Below are 14,649 nucleotides of genomic sequence, written 5' to 3'. Positions count from 1 at the left end.
TGCAGAACAATGCTTTGCAAGCACATCTCCAGCACCCTGGACTCCACTGGTCCCGTGAACTGGAGATGACTGGACTGATGACTGGAAGGAATGTGAGAGAGAGAGAGGGGGGGGGGGGGGGATCTTTGCAAGAGAAGGAAAATCCAATCTTAGCAGCACATCACTGCATTTCCTGTTTAAACAAACTAACCCATGAAGCCAGATTTTTTTCCCTCTGGTCTTTACAACCCCCACCCCCACCAAGAGAGGCTTACCCTTAATTGGTGGAACCGCTAAAAAATAGTCAACAGCTGAGAATTTCTGGAGGCAATTAGGGTGAGGGGGGCCAATGACAAATCTTCTATGTGGCTTCTGCTGTCTGATCAGCTACAGATTTGTGTTTTTGCAGCTCTTGCTGAGTCAGGTCACCCCGGCACCACAGACCATTTGAAAGATATTTGCTCTCAAAGAAGTGCTTTGTACAAAGTTCATGTGACACTGACTGGGTACATGGGAAGGCCTCGTTAATGCACATCTCTGAGGAGGTCTGCTGACTGCAGCAGGAACCGGTCGCTCTGCAAACAATAACGATGACAGATTCACAGCTGACCTCCTCTTATGAAAAACTATTCCAAATGATTCAGCTTAGCAAGGCTCTGTGATCTAATATGTCCACTTAGTGTTGAGCTGCCTGCCACTTTTTTTTTTAACACATATGTTTCATTGTCTGGCTGTGTCACCCGCCCCACACCGTCGACACGCCAAAAGTTCTCTGGCCATTCTCTGAACACTAAATACTTCAGTATGTACTAAGACTATTAAGCAACTTACGTCCTGTAAAATATCCTAAACATGCCCATATCTAGGGATTTATGAGCCAATCTGGGGTCTAAGACTCGTTCAACGCGTCATAACAGTCTGATATAAACATTTATACTACAGTCATATGGGAACAGTGCAGGAAAGCTCTGGAACATTCAGAGCTGCAGCAGAAGATGATTCTGTTGGCACAACATGAGGAGAGCACTCTGGCTCGGCTCCAAGCCTCTAATACAGATGCTTTGGACACCTGTCACTGCAGCTTGACCTTGCTTGTTGGGTGTCATGAGGAAGCAGAATATGGGACCGAGAAGATAATACTATTTTCTCCCTTGGCCAATTCCCCCTGTTGTCCCGGTTGTTGCTCCACCCCCCCTGCCGATCTGAGTTGTAGACTAGCACATGCTTCCTCCGATACATGTGCATTGCCAGCCATTTCTTTTCACCTGATACCGAGGAGTTTCACCGGCAGGACGTAGCGCGTGGGAGGATCACGCTATTCCCCCAAGCTCCCCTCCCCCGAACAGGTGCCCCTACAGACCAGAGGAGGCACTACTGCAGCGACCAGGAGGACACATACCCTTAATCTGGCTTAGAGCTTAGATCGGGCCTAAAAAACAAACCCGCTCCGAGCACAAGCTCATTCTGTCTCGGCCCGGCCCGTCCCATTGACTGCATTCATGGGCCCGAGCCCGAAATGTCCTTAGTAAGTTGGCTCTTTATCTAATTCTAAACTATAACCCTGTTGTCTGTTCAGTCTTATGAATATAAAGTTTTAAAGTTACAATGTTATATCATTCTGATTATCACACCAAATATTACCCAATTATATAAATATCTGACCACGAGCCCAGCCCGGCCCGACCCGGCCCGGGTGAGGAATAGAAGCAAAATTCCAGCCCGACCCAGCCCCGGCCCGCGGGCCAGGTTCGGGTTCGGGTAGAGAATCTAACCTCTAATCCGGCTTCCCACCCACAGACATGGCCAATTGTGCCTCTCTGGATGTCTGACCAAACCCGCGGTAACACGTGTCCTCTTGTTGAGGCAGGGAATCTACTGCTGCACTACCCCGGATACCTTTAGCTCAGATTTTAAACTGCTAAACTGTGACATGTCTCTATTCAAATCCCACCATTATTTATTAATTTAAATACATCTTTAGCTTAAATATGTACATTTTGGGAGGTCCAATCAGAATATGTGGTTCATAATGGGTTCCTGCTGAAAAACAGTAGAAGAAGAAAAACAGAAAACTGGGGAGGATTGTGATGGGCAAAAGATAAACCATTAACCTCTTTTCAGTGTGTGCTTTGTTTGTGTTGTGTTACAGTGACTGTGTGGAGAAATAAGGGTCACTGAGTACAGGCCTTTTCACCTCAGCTTAATATTTGAGCCATCAAGGCATTTGCTAGAAAACCTTTGTCATACCACCACTGTAACATTCTGGAACAACATCAATTCCTGAGCTTTGAAAATCTCAAGGTCTTAAAGAGTGCCTGTTTCTTCTTCAAATGCCTACATGGACTAGCTCCCCCTCCGTTACAGGAATTCATCCAAAAAAATAGACTCACTGGACTTGGCACTAGATCAGACACCAGAGGTGATTGTAAGGTCCATCGCAGAATGACCACGTTTGGTCAAAATGTCCTATCGATAAAAGGCAGCCAAACATGGAATAGTCTCCCCGTCTCCATAAGGGACAGCCCCACCCTTGCCGCTTTTAAAGGTGGACTTAAAAAATGGCTGAAAACAAACCAGTCATGTGTCCACAGGTAGTATGTTTTTCTTCTCTTTTTGTGTGTATTATTATTATGTATTTTTATTTTTCTAAGTGTAATTGCTGCCATGTATTTTAGAGTGTTTTGTTGTTACTTATGTTTTACGTAGTTTTAGAGTGTACTGCTGCTACCTATGTTTTATGTATGTTTTTATTCTGTTCTACGTTTTACGCTCTGTTTTTTGTGTTTTATGTTTTATGGGACAACGGATGGAAATTAGCCTCGTGCTAAATCCGGCAATTTTTACACTTTTATTATGTTCCAGGTTTTACTATCTGTTCTGTGGTTTCTGTGTTCATTAATTTTGCACTGTCCCATCCAAATAAACGAATAAAATAAATAAATAAATAGATTTACTCAGATAAAGAGAACTCGGACCAACAAAAAGGAATAATGATCACTTTCTGAACTCCCGCTATGAGCGTTAGTGTTCTGAATGCAAAGCTGTTGATAACAGGTTACACAATGCAGACATTTTATAGCTGACCAGTAATATTAGACCAACACCGACACCAAATACCGCAAATACCACCCTGTCACACCTCCACATTTTATTTATTTTATTAACCTTTGTTTAACCAGGAAGTCCCATTGAGATATGAGATCTCTTTTACAAGGGAGACCTGGCCAAGTCAGCAGCAGCAATAAAATGAGGTAATCACACAGGACACAGAACAAAAGGTACATCCCAGCGAGCACAAAACGTTTTTTCAACGTTGATTTTTAGTTGAAATCTGGGTGATATTGGGTTTGAACGTCTAAGACCTAATTTCACCCTCTTTTCAACCGGCTAAAATGCGGTTACAACGTCAACGTGTAAAAAAACACAATTTGGTTCATCATATTGTTAAAACATTTGTTGTAGCTTGGAATAGAGGCAATATTGATAGTGTGTGAATTGGCATTTGTCCATTTTATTGTGTAACTGAGAGTTGAAATCTGGTCTATACGGAAACTACATTTCAACGCATTTTATGTCACATGAAATATCATAAATATGGGACTATATAGGCTATGTGGTGCCAGCAAAAAGCTTCCAGGACACAACTATGGTTAATAGTTTAGCGCAATACTATAAAATAATGAATTCAGTTCCTGCAGCAACGCGTATGCGCAAGTACTTACTTGCTAGCTATAATAACCGTGACTGACTAGACTAGACCAAAGCAAGTCTGCTCTGTGTACCTCCTCAGTCTCTGGTGTTAAATGAAGTTAACCTCTGAAGCCATAGGCTACAGCATATAGACAACACACACACACAACATAATTTTAGTCTGTTACATTAATATAATAGTCTCGTACACATCACATAAAATAACTTGTCCTTCCGATCGTTGACAATCATGTAGTCTACAAGTTGTGTGCGAGATAGAGTATGTGCCCAGCTCTCTACAGAGGATAAGAAAATGTATAGCTCAGCGCATAGAGGGGACTGGCTTGAATGTGGGAAAGCTGGGTTTGAATCCCGTGTGCATTGCTAAATTTTTAATTTAAGATCCTGGTGAAATATGGTCTAAATCTGAACGTTCAATAAACGTCTGCAAATAGTGGGTGAAAAAACTTTCACTTTCAAACCTTCCTTGCACGTTTTTTCAACGTTGACCCTAAACGTTTTTTAAACGTCTTTTCAACCGAAAAATGCTCGCTGGGATAGGCTACATCCGAAATACAAGCATCACAAAGGTACATACATCCGAAATACAAGCATCACAAAAGTACATTCATCCAAAATACAATGCATCACACACAAAACAACGCAAGAAACCAACATGGTAACAAAAGTGTCTGAATGAGGATGATACAGTTGTGGCCCAATCTATGGAAAACAAAGGCATTCTTCGTGTAAGACGTTCTGCAATAGAGCTTTAAATTCACCAAACGAGACCAGGGTGTCTAAGTGGATGAGTTCTTGTAGTCCATTCCATGTCAGAGGTGCATAGTGAGAGAAGGCCGTCTTTCCTAGTTCAGTAAGCACTCTGGGAGTTTTTAAGCGTATAGCCATCTAGTCATGGACCTGGTATGGTAGCTGCTAAAAGCAAAGGAAAGTAGACCACAAAGATATAGGGGAAGCTTCCCTAGGATGGCTTTATATAAAAATATACATGGGCAATTTCCTCTGAAGGTAAAGAGAGGGCCAACTTACCATTTGATATAGCACACAGTGGTGAGTAAGCCACTTGGCCTCACATTGGGAATGAATGGAGATTTCCCTTTGAAGTAGCTCTCTTTATAAAGAAAGAGCTGTTAAATTTCCTGCTGTATAATGTACAGTAGTATCAGTGCCACTACAACAGTAGGATCAACGTCTAGTTTCCCAGGCTCTAGGAGAGATGTGAAGACAGTGGTGTGAATTTAAAGGGTGGGCTTCTTCTTCTTTTGCTATTGAAGAACAGCAATGAGAAAGAGTAATTATCCAGAGAATCTACACTTATACTGGTTCCCTTGCATTGGCACGGCATGGCACGGAGGCTCAGTGGTTAGCACTGTTGCCTCACAGCAAGAAGGTCGTGGGTTCTAACCCTGATCCCACCCATGTCCTTTCTGTGTGGAGTTTGCATGTTCTCCCTGTGTTCATATGGGTTTTCTACCATTATCAAAACAAATGTATGTTAGGGTCCTAGTAATAGTCCTGTCAGTGCCCCTGACCAAGGCACTGGCAATTGAACTTGAGTTGGTCCCCGGGCGCTGCACGGCAGCTGCCCACTGCTCCTAGTTGCAGGTAGTCTCCAGTAGAGCAGGGGTGCCCAAACATTTTTAGGATGAGAGCTACTTACAATATATATATATACATATATATATATTGTAACAGCACAGGCGAGGCTGGTTTCAAACCCGAGGTCTCCAACTTATATATATATATTATATATAAGGTGATGGTAATAGTTATATGTATAATTATATATATAAGATATGGTAATGGTATATATATAGGTATACATAATATGTGATGTAGTTTTATGTATATTCTACACATCTGTAATGGTATGTAGGTAATTCTGACTATGCAATATCATGAAAGATACAGTATGTATGTATGTATGTAATATCTGAAGTTGTACCGTTTGTACAGAATGTATTTTTATACAGAATGTAAATTTTGTATGTGATATCTTGAAACTATGCAAGTTGTTTGACCCCAGGAAGAATAGCTGCAGCTGTGCTGTAGCTAATGGGGATCTTAAATAAAGACAAAGACAACTTACAAGCCCAACACGTTAACCATCCGACCAAAGGGACAATCCCTTTGGCCAAGGACCAACGTGCTCGCTTTATCCACCCAGACCCAGGATCGCTACAATATATAGATAAATATATATATATATAGATAATATATATATATATAGATAATATATATAATATATATAATATATATCACCACTATCAAGCGAACTGCGGATTCAGTGGTATATATATATATATATATATATATATATATATATATATATATATATATATACCACTGAATCCGCAGTTCGCTTGATAGTGGCCCCAACTCCATCAGCAGGCCCTTTGCCATGACCAGCTTCCAGTTTACAGCAGTGAATCCCATCTGGAATGGAATGATGCTCATGAGGTAAAAGTTCTTCTTCCCTCTATATTGCATGGTTGGCCCATCACTGATGAAGAAGAGTTTTTGGACGTTCGGATAGTTCTCCTTCAAGAACTGAAGAATACTGTTGGTATTTCACTGGGTCATTCCTCAGTCTTTGCCTGTACTCTCTCAATCGCTCTGCCCCACTTTTTCCATTTTGTTTGGGCATTTTGGTGTTCGTCCCTCTCCCTGGGAAACCACATAATAAAATAGAATGAATTTAGTTTATGCATTAAAAAAAATAAATAATACATTTTGGATTTCTTTGTCGAGTTGAAAATGTGTCGTCTGGCTAACCCTGGCACATTTACAGTAATGTTCATTAAGGTGCTTGTACATGGTTTATTTTAGTTGACATGTTAGTGTTGTGGTTTCAATGCTCTGTGTTGTGTTGTGTAGTGTAGTGTCACAATCAACATCATCACAAATCAGAAATTCATATTTATTGTAAAGTCATAACCAACTGAGTTAAAGAGAAGGTTAGCTCAGCACCTCCCAGTATTTCAACAGCAATTGGACTGAGTGGAGGGAGTCGGGCTACATCATCCATCTCTAACCCTGAGTACATTAAGAGTCCCACGTGTTTTTTTTATGTTTCCTGCTTCACTACCTGCTACAAGACTCTGACAGTCTGACTCACGTCAGGCTGAAGCAAAGGGACTGCAGTGTTACCATTGCTTGTTTCTGTATGGACTGAATTCAGGTGGGTTTATTTTTTTGCCTGAGCTCTGCTGAGATTTAAAAGCAGCGCTAGGAAATTGATTGGGACAGAGTAGATGCTGTATTTCCACTCACAATGTTCTTCCAATTGAGCTCTGGCAGAGAGCTGCATCATAACGTGGATTGGCAGTTTGAGTCAAAGGGGGAAGTCCAACAGGGTCTGTCATTCTCCAGACTGCCACCTTTAGCTTATATAGAGTGTAAAGGCAGCCATATGGGCAGTGGCAGTCATTGAAAACACTTTATAGGCTTTGTCAAATGCAGAAATGCCAGTCTGTTTTTTTTTTCTATTTGAGTGGTGGTATTGATGTGTAACTTATACAGATGAGAACTGACAACTCTGAAGCGTGTTTTAGATGTACAGTATTTTGGCAGCTATTAGGAAAGTACATTTGAATTCTAAAATATCTGCTATACATACTGTAGAAAGTCCAGGACTCATTTTCAGCCAGTCCTCGTGACTCGACTTGGACTTAACTGATATTCGGACATGGACTCAAGCATTCAGACTCGGAAGTCGGAGATGAAGACTCGGACTTGTTCATTTGTGTAAACATTTTTTTTAATAGGCCATAATGATTTGGCATAAGATATTGATACATGTAGCTTTACCATGACATTATTCAATTTCGTGTAAAGCCCATATGGCACACCAATCAAACATTCTCCAACAAACACGGACAAACACAGATGTTTGTTTGGTGTGCCATGGCTGTCTGTCCTTGTTTGGAATTGTTTGGAGATGTTTGGTCAGATTCAACATGTTCAATCCTTCTATCCTTCTGTAGGCTATGGCAGTGGTTCTCAAACTTTTCTATGTCGGACCCCTGGGTGTCCCCGGACCCCACTTTGAGAACCACTGGCCTATGGAACACCGATCAAACATTCTCCAACAACCTGCCAACATTGTTGTTTGCAGTTGGAGAATGTTTGGTGTGCCATGGGCTTAACGGCAGGCACTCGTATTCGACTCGGACTCATTTCGGACTCTTCTTTGGTGACTCGGACTTGAACTGTGAGGACTCGTGACTCGACTTGGACTCGAGATACAGGGACTTGTCTACACTCCACTGAAGATTGTTGCTAGTCAGATAAGCAAACACTCAATAGCAAGACTTTGGACACTATGTAACAGTACATAATGTCAGTGTTCAAACGCGGCCAGGAAGAACTGTAACGCAGCCAAGTCAAAGGGATGAACTTGCTTCACCGCAGCTGGATGAGAAATAATTTAATGTTTCATTTAAGTTCTTCATCCAAAGGCACACCAACTACAGAGGACCAGGCTTAAATCTGGGGTTTCATATTCCATTTACTCTAATCAAGGGGTTTTTAAGGTCTCAGAATGAAGAGGCAGATTGAGTAGAACCATGTGTGTCTTTATGAGAGGGAATATGGTAAGTACCCCAAAGTGGGGGGTGGGGGGGGGGCTTGTTATAGAGAGCTGACATTTATTCTTCACACTATAATTTGGATCAAAAAAGACAAAACCAGGCAAACGCAAAATATGGCATCAATCATGGAGCTGTGATCAAAGTTGCAGAGTGTATACAGTACAGAGAAGAGCAGGACACCCGCTGCTCTGGCCACACATGACCTTACTCATCAAAAGTTTTGGGTGGTCTTTGGGTCCTTTGTTACACCCAACCCACAGTCAGCTTGATTTGCCTAAAACATGGCAAAGTCCAGTGGTAGTTGGCCAGGGGTTGAGAAGAGTCAGTAGCCTAGTCCTTAACAAAAAAAAGTATTGAGATGATTCGTTATACTGTAGACTACAGCTAAGGAGAAAGAACAGCATTGCATATTCAGGTACAACAGTGTGTAGCTCTGCTCTTCTTCTCATTGGGTTCTCTTGTATCAGATTACTAACAGTGTCTCAGTTTCACTGCCCTCCAAAAAGTAGACAAAAACTCTCCTTCTCTCTCTCGCCTCTCTGTCTCGATTTCTCTCTCACACACTCTCACTCTCTGTATTTATGTATCTCTCTCTCTTACTGCAAGCTCGTGGCTAGCCGTGCCCCTTGGTTTCAATGAGGAATGCTACCAATGCTAACAATCATTCCAGGGAAACGGAACGGCCCGTTTTTTCCTATACTGTGATAAATTCCTGGCGAAGACAAATGTCCTGCTGAAATTCCAAATGTCAAGGTATCCCTTTAACCTTGGCGCAGAGGAGATGTCAAGTCCTGCTGCCGGCGGTTGTATATGTTTGGATTTGGGCCACATCAGTCCAGCCCTGCCAGTCCCTCAAGACTGAGATCAGTCCGGCCCTGCCAGTCCCTCAAGACTGAGTTCATTACTCAACAGGCGAAACATCTTGAAGGGAGAAGTGAGAGGATGAAGTCATATGGTGATGCTATGAATCTATAAAACGGAGTGTTTAACAGGAGTAAGGCCATATTACTCTATCTGTGCTCAGATGATACCGGGTACAACAAAGCGCAGAAGTTATTTTGTTAAGTCCGGTGCTAACCAACGATGTGACATTATGAAAAATATACTTGTCCAAACCATAAGTCTATAATCCCTAAATGAGTTGAGAGCTCTAATTATATGTCATGATTTATGAACAAGAGCAATCAAGGCCACGATCCCCCTAATCCAAACCTGCTGTGGGCAAACACCCTCACACAAGCCTGGAAAATGCATCAGCATGGCCCCATTCAAATAAGAGCCATGAAGGTCATACAGTACGCTGTAGAGTGAATAACACTGATGTGAGTGGGTGCAGACATCATGTCATGTAAATGGAGGTGACATGGTGAAAGGGCAACATGATAGATCTAGTTCTCAACTGGTGTACAACAAAATCAACAATGTGTTTGCTCTACTCCTGTTACTTTCTGACTTCCCATGTATCGTTTTTAGCCATCAACCCGGAAGTCATTGGCTCCAATTGTAACCTAAAACCTTGAAATACAGCTCAGAAAGACATAGTTTCAATTTTAAAAACCACTAACTGTTACTTACCACAAATAGACGGTTGTAGTTATGAAATCAAATTCCATGGGAATAAATTAAATTCTTCATTAAATGGGAACTATTTTTGGTGCTACAGAACTACATTCCTGACGTGTAAATGTGTTTACGGTCATCTTATTAAGTTGTTTGAGGAAAAATTTGGCTGGCCAGCATCGCGATGATGAAATATGCTGCCCAGAGGAAAGGCTCTTTGACATGTTTTTAATCTTTTTTCCTCCCATGGCGCTGGCAGCAGGCCAGGCCAGGGGCAGAAGATGCCAAAGTCAGGACACTCACTCACTCATCGACATTTAGTGAAAAATAAAACACCATTTCAGAAGGAAGCCCGTCTTTATTGTCACACGAACACACTACAACACATGCATGCGGCCACAACACACACTCATGCTGACGGTGGCCGGTGAAATATGTCCTCTGCATTTGACCCATCCAGGCTTGTCCTTTCCTCCAGGGGGCAGGCCAGGAGGAGTGGTCGCTTTTTCTTTCCAGCGCCCGGGGACCATCATTGGACCATCATTGGACCAACTTCAGATGTTGTTGTCACTGGTCGGATGACGATCTTCTGCATGTTTTTAGTGGGGGGTTATGTACGGAGGAACCTCCTGGGGGGTACAGGGAGAACATGCAAACTCCACACAGAAAGGCCCTTTCGACGAGATAGGCACTGAAGATATGGGGGGGTCACAACTCCAGCGCCCACAGCGTCCCAGGCGAGAATCGAACTCAGGACCTTCTAACTGTGAGGCGCCAGCGCTACCGACTGCGCCACCGTACCCCCTGAAGGGGCGGGGCTAGGGAAAACGTAGGGGGGGACATAGTTAGGGATATAGGAAGGTGGCAGAGAGTCGGGGTTCGAGGGGTGGGTAGGGGGAATGGCTGGAGGAATGTGGGGAGGTTAGGGTAGGGGTAGGACAATTTTCCATGTTGAAAACGATTAGCCGTGTTGTTGAGGTACCCCCGAAACATTCCCTAAAGTGCCATAAGGCTGAATGGCCACACCACTGCACGGTGGACTTCAAGCTTCAAGGTCTTTGCGCTTGTTAATACGATGGAGTTATATGGCTGTAGTAGCTATTGACATGGCTACATGGACAAGACTTGTTGGCAAAGCAAAATCATTGCTGATTTGGTTATTTTTAAAGGATTTGTTGACGGTAAACAATGCATTAGAACGTATACTTTGGTCAGACTTCAGATACTTCCACATGATTGAAAATAATTTACAAATATAATTGGATATACACAAACTCTCTCTCTGTTCATTTGTATTATTTGTGTGAATCAACAAAAAGGTTAAGATGACATGCAGAAGTGCAAGTTGTGGATGTGTTGACATCTGTGTTTGTGGATGAAGTAACCGGTCCAGAATGAGAAACCTGTAAGTGCAACAGAACCAAACAGAGCGTGAACAAGCATAAATCAAAGACTTGTAAGAACAGCGCAGATTAGGTTTCCCTGTATCAGCATGGTATGAACTGAAATTCATAACAGAGAAGCAGAGTAAGTGAAGTCATTAATCATGGCAGGGAATAAATTGCAAATGTTCCCTCAGGTCTCTCATGTCCTGCCAAAGGGTATGGCAAGCTTCATCATATTTCCCCATCTCATTATTTATTTATTTATTTATTTATTTATTTATTTATTTATTTATTTATTTATTTATTTATTTATTTATTTGTCTTCTTTTCTGTTTTCCTTTCCCCCAGATCAAACTTCAGTCAAAATAGAAATTAAATCATCACAAAATGAACACAAATTTTAAAACTGTAGCTCGGTTTGTGCGTGCCCCACGTAGCAGCATGGCAAAAGTATTTGGATAGACAGAGATTAGATTCAATAAGTTATTTTCCATACGTAGTCCCAAATTCTTAATGTGCAATGACTTCTATTATCAAACGAGCCTCAAATCACCATTCTGCAGCTAGGAAGCTCAAAGATTGACATGAATAATGATTGTGATTATGATGATGAATAATGTCTGTTTCTCTCCCTCTAAGCTTCCTATTGAACTCGATGTGAAAATTAGCGAGGACAAACAACTGAGTGATGACTGACTGAGGTAATCTTGCGATGGATAGGCAGAGCATAGCCGCCTATTGTTCCCCCAAAGGACCCATGGCAGTCGAGTTATACAAGTCTTCAATTATGATGTTGAATTCCCTAGAAACAGTGTGACTGTGATACACCTGGAAACAGTGTAGTAGTGGAGTAATAGTGACACCATGGCAAAACTTCTCCAAATTACATCATTATGACATCATTTTGGACTAGGAATTTCTGTGAATGAAGCGGGAGCTCTCGGTCCAGGCAAGGTGGATGGAAGTTAAACATTATTCATTTGCAAATAATACTGATTTTGTAATAATACAAAGCTGGTTGAAAATAAGAATGGAATATTAATTAACTGAAGGGAATGCACACTATGCCTCTGTTGGTAGCACTGGTCATAACCTCTGAATTTCTCTGCAATTACATGAAACTGGAGTTTTCTAAAGTGATCTAAAGTCTTCTAATTCAAATGTTTCCACTGTAATCATTGAATTGTTCCAGGCAAAACACTAAAAACCACACTTATTGACTTACTCCTAATTCCCTTGGAGGCATCAATACATCTCTAATGAAAAACAAAATGGGAAAACAGCACATGGTAATATTTATTTTCCTTATTCCATATGACTCATGTAGTAAATTGTGCCATAGTCATTTGCCATTGCAGTGAGTGTTTGTGGTTGTGAAAGCAATTATAGATTTATGTAATTTTCAATCATACTTTTTTTTTTTTTTTTTACAGGAGGCGCAGGGCTCAAGACCCCCTCGAGTCTGGCACATTTCTGATGAGAGTAGTTACATCAACAGCCGTTTAAAAACAATTGTGTAATACTAGCTCACTGATTTAAACACAACTGTTTTATCAAAGAAATAGATTGCATCAAAGAATCAACATGGAGATGCTGGCCTTTCACAATTTAACCAACTTACATTGACATACTTTCTTACAAACTTTATGGATGGCCCATCCTTGATGACAATAAATTAAACCTTTAGTCAAATGGACTGCAAAGTTGCTTGAATTGTAACCGGGCCTGTCTCATACCTCACTCACCCCCACCCACAACCATAGACTGTATAATAAATAGCCCACAACTGTGGTGAATGTTGACTTCTTCACTGGTGTCCCTGCTGCTACTCAATGTTCAGCATCACAGTTTATGATCAGTGTAAGCTTTATTGCACCATGCATCAATTCAAATATTAATGCAACTTCCTGGAAGTCAGCAAATGTGTTGCCTGAAATTGCCAAGTCAACAAACACAGTCACATTGTCACAAAGTGCTTTACAGAAAGCAAAGGACACATAAACATTAAAACATGGATAATAAGAACACGAGACATCACAAACGCCAACTAAAATGGGGCCAAAAGCACAATACAGTGTACAGCATAATTATCAGTTGGGCTGTAATGATGGAATATGGCTTCAGTTTGACAAGGAAATCATCAGCGGGTCGGGATTTTATAGACTGGGATGCGAACAGCAAAAGGTAATTACAGCTCTAACTGTGTGTTATGTGTGTTAAGTGTGTTATGGAATGTATTATAATCTAAGTGGGTCAGGAGTCGGGGAGTAATGATAGAGAAGAAACAAAATCAATAACAGTAAAAATCTCCTAAAAATGGCCACAAGGCGATAATCTACTCATTATCCCATTACTTTACTGCCAAAACAACATTCAGCTCTGTTCATTTGTCCTTCACTCCCACATGTTGATGAGGTTGTGCTGTGCAGTCTTTCCTTCACTCCCACATGTTGATGAGGTTGTGCTGTGCAGTCTTTCCTTCACTCCCACATGTTGATGAGGTTGTGCTGTGCAGTCTTTCCTTCACTCCCACATGTTGATGAGGTTGTGCTGTGCAGTCTTTCCTTCACTCCCACATGTTGATGAGGTTGTGCTGTGCAGTCTTACCTTCACTCCCACATGTTGATGAGGTTGTGCTGTGCAGTCTTTCCTTCACTCCCACATGTTGATGAGGTTGTGCTGTGCAGTCTTTGGAGAACTCCAGAAAAATGAAGCCAATTGAATATGGGCCCAAACATTAGTTATACATTATGGGCCTATTTCTCAAATGGCTGTCATGAATATGCCAAATACATCTGCAAACAGAGCACAAAAGAATGGGATCGTATAACTGATCGTTCTCCATGTGTTTTACAACTGTAGCACAGCACTGACAATCATAATTTAGGGACTCAAAAGGCTCTGTGGCTTTCCAGATTTAACGAGTGGGTAAGAATAACATGATCGATCTTGCTCTTAATAGAAGAAAATTAGGAAATTGTCTTGTTGAATATGCTACAAAGCAACATTTGGAGGAAAAGCCCCCAAAAGGATTACACATTTTTTCAAGCAATGAAAATGAAATATGAAAAGTGTATTGTGGCCATGCATTTAGAACAGAAGAAACTTGAAGAAACGCAGAAATAGTAGATCTTAGTAGTCCAGAGCATAGCAACAGAGAGAATAGTACACAGCAGTTCCTATGAGACAGTTCAGGCATCTGGGCTTCAGTTGTGGTACAGTATAGGAAGCCAGTTGTGGTAAGGAAGTACACCCTGGGGCAATCAGCCAGAAGCTAAAGGTATATCAGCATATCAGAGAGAGGGAGGAGAGAGATGTAACGTGCATAGGTCCTTTTTATGACCTTTTGATCAGATTTTTCATTTTGATCTTTTTCGGCAAACGAAGATATACCGGTATATATACTGTATATATGCTATATA

The sequence above is a fragment of the Poromitra crassiceps genome (assembly GCF_964638095.1).
Source record: "Poromitra crassiceps genome assembly, chromosome: 1".
NCBI classification, from domain to species: Eukaryota; Metazoa; Chordata; class Actinopteri; order Beryciformes; family Melamphaidae; genus Poromitra; species Poromitra crassiceps.
Note: the sequence above shows the minus strand (reverse complement) of the source record.